Genomic DNA, 5,767 nt, shown 5'->3' on the forward strand with positions numbered 1-5,767 from the left:
GCTAGTGTTTGCGCACTTCGGCAGGGCAGGACCAGCGGGGGCGAGACGAAGAGGTGGCCGTCGCTGCTGCCTGCCGCACCCGCTGTCTCCCCCAAGGAGTCCTTCCAGATGGCTCTCTGGCTGGGAGGACCAAGCTAGTGCCCCGACTTTTGGCGGGAAAGGTGGTCTGGGGAAAGGCCCGAGGCTGGAAGTGGGGCAGGATGTGGCAGTAATTCTGTGGATAGCGGGCCCCGGCGTCAGGGGCAGAGCTTCTACTCGGGAAAGGTGAGGTCAGCTTCCCACAGGGAACTCGTCTGCCCCACACACCCCGGTGAGGCAGGGTCCTCTCTCTGCCAAGAGACTGAAGCTCAGGACCCAGGTCGTCCGATTTGGCCCTATTTTTGGACCATCCTCGATGGTGTTGGCCAGTTGCCAGTGTTAACATAATTAAACGAGGAGGCCATTAGGCTGGGGGTGGCTCTGCTGCCTTGGAAGCCCCCAGCTAGGCTTTCCAATTAAATTGACGGCTTAAGTCGTGGCCTGTCAAAGCCCTTGCTTTGCTTTTCCGTCTATAGAAACTAATAGAGCTCCTGCTGGCAGAGCACTCCATACCACTATTCCATCTTCTGTTTGCTCACATAAGCTCTTCACAAATTCTAATATGCCTCAGTTTACCTTTTAACAATGAGGAGCTTGAGCCTGGCAACGTTAGTCCCAGCAGAGAACTGATGCTTCTAGGATCTCAGCACACCCTGCTTTCTTTTTCTCTTCCCAGCTATTTCAAGGTCCATATAATCAAAGCTGTGGTTTTTCCACTGCTGAGTTATGTTAGGCTCCAAAATCACTGAACAGTGGCTGCAGCCATGAAATTAAAAGATGCTTGCTCCTTGGAGGGGGTGAGGGAGGGGAAGCTATGACAAACCTAGATCACGTGTTAAAAAGCAGGGACATCACTTTGCGACAAAGGTTTGTATAGTCAAAGCTGTGACTTTTCCAGTAGTCGTGTACAGATGTGAGATTTGGACCATAAAGAAGGCTGAGCACTGAAAACTTGATGCTTTTGAGCTGTGGTGCTGGGGAACTCTTGAGAGCCCCTTGGACAGCAAGGAGGTTAAACCTGTCAACTTACAGGAAATCAATCCTGAATATTCATTGGAAGGACGGATACTGAAACTCTAATACTTTGGCCACCTGATGCGAAGAGCCAACTCATTGGAAAAGACCCTGATGCTGGGAAAGACTGAGGGCAAGAGGAGAAGGAGGTGACAGGATGAGATGTTTGCATAACATCACTGACTCAGTGAACATGACTTTGAGCAAACTCTGGGAGATAGTGAAGGACAGGGGAGCCTGGCTGCAGTCCATGGGGTTGCAAAGAGCTGGACACGACTTAGGGACTGAACAACAACTTATTTTTAAAATGTTCATCCATAAAAATTGAAAGTATATTACAATGAAATACCTGCATGTCTTTTGCTTAGTTTCAGCAACTAACATTTTGCTTTATTTTTTTTAGCAATTCAACAACTAGCTTTTGTGTGTATGTCCAGCTCTGCAACTCTTCAAAGGCATGGTATTTATTGAGCGCCTCTTGCATGCTAGGCAGTGTTCTAAGTGCCGGAGCTACATGAGTAGGTAAAACAAGCAACATTCCCAGTAAGTCCCTTTCTCATAGGCTTTACCTGTGAGTGGGGAAAGCAGGTAGTACACACTATCAATATGTGAATCAGAGTGTCCAGAGGTGGTATGAGCCGTTAAAGGTCCAGGTGGGCACCACTGCTACTCACAGTGTCCCCTGGCTCATCCTCAGCTCCAGATGGAGGCAGTTTTTTCCTGTATTTAAAATCCTAGGTTCTAATTATATAAACACATTTATTAGTTCTATGTAATGATGTCAGATAACAATATCAGTATTATTAACACTATGATTATTGAAAATAGTCCAGATTTGTTTTGCAGTTCTTCTTGCTGTTAGGATATATCCCATTTGGGATATGACCTTAACTCTACTATTTCACTTGTTTGCTTTTTAAAGTTACATTTTTAACATTTTGATACAATTTTGTTTTATGATCATGTACATTTGGAAGGAAAGTCATTACCAACTTAGACAGCATATTAAAAAGCAGAGACATTACTTTGTCAACAAAGGTCCATCTAGTCAAGGCTATGATTTTTCCAGTGGTCATGTATGGATGTGAGAGTTGGACTATAAAGAAAGCTGAGCGCCAAAGAATTGATGCTTTTGAACTGTGGTGTTGAAGAAGACTTGAGAGTTCCTTGGACTGTGAGGAGATCCAACCAGTCCATCCTAAGTGAGATCAGTCCTGGGTGTTCATTGGTAGGACTGATGTTGAAGCTGAAACTTCAATACTTTGGCCACCTGATGTGAAAAGCTGACTCATTTGAAAAGACCCTGATACTGGGAAAGATTGAGGGCAGGAGGAGAAGGGGAGGACAGAGGATGAGATGGTTGGATGGCATCACTGACCCGATGGACATGGATTTGGGTGGACTCCAGGAGTTGGTGATGGACAGGGAGGCCTGGCGTGCTGCAGTTCATGGGGTCGCAAAAGAGTTGGACACAACTGAGCGACTGAACTGAACTGAAACCCTGTATGGTTTCAAAGTCCAGTACACAAAAGAAAGTACATTCAGAAGACTTGCTTCCCTCCCTGTTCCCACCAATCTCTTACCACGCTGCCCTATCGGTAACCATTTATCAACACTATGGTTTCTGGCTCCATTCCATAAAATCTGAGTGAATGTCAGTGAACAGTAGTTCTTTCCCACTGGCCCCACATTTTGGCATTTTCCTGTCAGTATCCAGCCACCTCTCCTTGGCAGCGTCTGGGCATGTCCCTTTCTCCTATATGCAGCTGCCTTCACCTCCCTTGTGAATGTGCTGTCGTGTATTCAGCCAGTCTGCTATTACTGGACATCTTTTGCCATAAAATTAGTGCTGTAGTAAGTAGCTTTAGTTAGGTCTTTTCAGTTTGGCCGGTTTAATTTTAGGATAGATTCCTAGAAATGGGCACTTGTATCTGTTTTTCTGTGTGTTGCCCAGTTCCCTTCCACAGGGTTGTAGGATCTTACATTTCCGCTGGTGAGGTTTCCTTACAGCCTTGTGAACAAAGAATGTTGTCGAATATTTGGTATTTTGGCAATCTGAGAAGCAAGAAATAGCATCTTGGTGTAATTTCCTTTTGCATCTTTCTTGGGAGTGAGGTTGAGCATCTCTTCATATGATTAAGAGCCACTTTCACTGACTTTTCTGTGAACCTGCTTGTTGGTCTCTTTCCTCTCATTTTAGAAGCACTATAGAGTTAGACTATAAAGAAAGCTGAGCACCGAAGAATGATGCTTTTGAATTGTGGTGTTGGAGAAGACTCTTGAGAGTCCCTTGGATTGGAAGGAGAACAAACCAGTTCATCCTAAAGGAAATCAGTCCTGAATAGTCATTGGAAGGACTGAGGCTGAAGCTGAAACTCCAATACTTTGGCCACCTACTGTGAAGAACTGACTCATTGAAAAAGACCCTGATGCTGGGAAAGATAGAAGGCAGGAGAAGGGGACAATGGAGGATGAGATGTTTGGATGGCATCACCAACTCAATGGACATGAGTTTGAGAAAGCCCTGGGAGTTGGTGATGGACAAGTGTGCTGCAGTCCATGGGGTTGCAAAGAGTCAGACATGACTGAGTGACTGAACTGAACTGAACTGATTATGTTAACCCTTTGTGACATAAGTTGTAGATTTTTTTAAACTTTGTTCTTAACACTAAGATTAAAAATTGCAAGCACTTACAGTCTTTTTTGATGCAACTGACAAGTTATATAAGCAATCAATATGATACCAGAGAGATGGTATAAAGAGTAGACTCCAAAATCACTTTTAATAAATTATTTTTTTATTATTTTATTTTTGGCTGCACCATGTCATCGTTCCAGTGCGGGCTTCTGTAGATTGTGTGAGCTCAGTAGCTTTGACTCACAGGCTTAGTTGCAGTTTGCAGTATCTTAGTTCCCCAACTAGGAGTCAAACCAGGGTCCCCTGCATTGGAAACATGGAGTCTTACCCACTGAACCACCAGGGAAGTCACCAGGACTTCTTTATAGCATGGAGTACAAGTCCTTTTTTAGATATATATGTTTTGCAAATATTTTCTCCCAATTTATGCTTTGCCTTTTCCTTTGAGGAACAAATGTTCTAAATCTTGATGAGCTCCTACTCACTGAATTCCTTCCTCTAAAATTCCTGCTCTTTGTGTCCTATTTAATAAATCTTCACCAAAGATTATTTGTTTAATAAATCTTGACCAAAGTGAAGGTCAGTAGGTTTTCTCTTATGTTTTCTTTTAGAAGTTTCTGCTGTACATTTTAGTTGATGATACATTTTGAGTTAAATTCTTTAGATGGTGTGGGGCAAGGATTGAGATTCACTTTGTTGGCATACGGTTATGCAATAATTACAACAACATTTGTTGAAAACGAAACCCTAATTTTAAATAGCCTTATGTACATTAATTTTTATGTTATGTATAACATAAGTTGTAAACACTTCCTCCAGTTCACCATTTGTCTTTTTACTTTGAATATAAAGGTGTTGGTCCTGCAAAACTTTATTTCTGTGCAATGAAATTTATCATGTTTTCCCTTATTGTTGCTTGATTTCAAGCTACAGTAAAATTTCCCTAACTTCCCAGTTCTGGAGGAATCCACCCATGTTTTCACCCAGTACTCATCTGGTTTTGTTTCTTTACATTTAAATCTCTGTTCCATTTGGACTTTATGCTGCCAAGAGATGTAAAGAGTAAGTCTAGTTTTGTCCTTTTTCCAAAAGGCTATCTTGTTACCCCGCTACCACATAGAATGAGATTGGTCCTTTCCCCTGAATCTGAGACCATCTTTCTATCACATTTCCAGTTGGCAGTGGTCTCCCCAGTCAATGTTCTAATGTCTGGAAGATTCACAGTCTGGCCCATGAGCCCAGAAGAACCTGCATACAGAATAAGCCTCACAGGGTACCTGCAGTCAGGCCACCTCCACCTCACCCCATGCCTTTGTGTTACTTCCAGGGAAGCCCAGGGGCCAGTGTCTGCCAAGCCCCAGGGGAAAGAACCAACCTCATCCTACGTGGTTGGCTGCTTTGGCATGGCCTGCACTGTCCTCAGCCATCAAGGCCCTGTTTTCCACTCAGACCTGAGTTGCCTCCAAAGCCATAGAAACTTCAGGATGGTCCTGGACCCTGGCCCTGCTCTCACACACCACTCCAGTCTCCCTGCTTCTCCTTGCACGGAGAGGCCATGGGTGTCAACGGACAGTTTTTCCCCTACATTCATCATCTGTGAGGCCTGGGCTGTGGGATCCATGGAGGAGTCTCCCAGAACTCTGCCAGCACATGGAAACCATGGCACAGTTGGTACCAGGGAGCCACCTGGAGCTGGGCCTAGGGGCCCCAACTGGCATTTTTGCCCAGGGAGCCCTAACGCAGGGCAGCTCTGAGCTGTTAGGGCTGCTTTTCTGTTGTTCTCAATGGAGCTGGGATTATTGGCTGAAGGCAGAAGTGTATGGATGTGGAAATCAGGAGCCAGGAGATTGTCCTCCTGATCTCTAATTCTCGAGGTCGTGGGAAAGGGTGAGGGCTCCGGGGAACTTGTGCAGTCACAGCAGCCGGGCTTTTGTCAGAACAAGGAGTTGAGGGAGAAGTCACAGTACAGAGGAACTTGACGTCCATAAACCAAAGACCAGAGTGGAAGAAGGTGTGGAGGCCAAGCAGAGCTTCTGG

The sequence above is a fragment of the Ovis aries genome, chromosome 9 (assembly GCF_016772045.2).
Source record: "Ovis aries strain OAR_USU_Benz2616 breed Rambouillet chromosome 9, ARS-UI_Ramb_v3.0, whole genome shotgun sequence".
Classification (NCBI taxonomy): domain Eukaryota; kingdom Metazoa; phylum Chordata; class Mammalia; order Artiodactyla; family Bovidae; genus Ovis; species Ovis aries.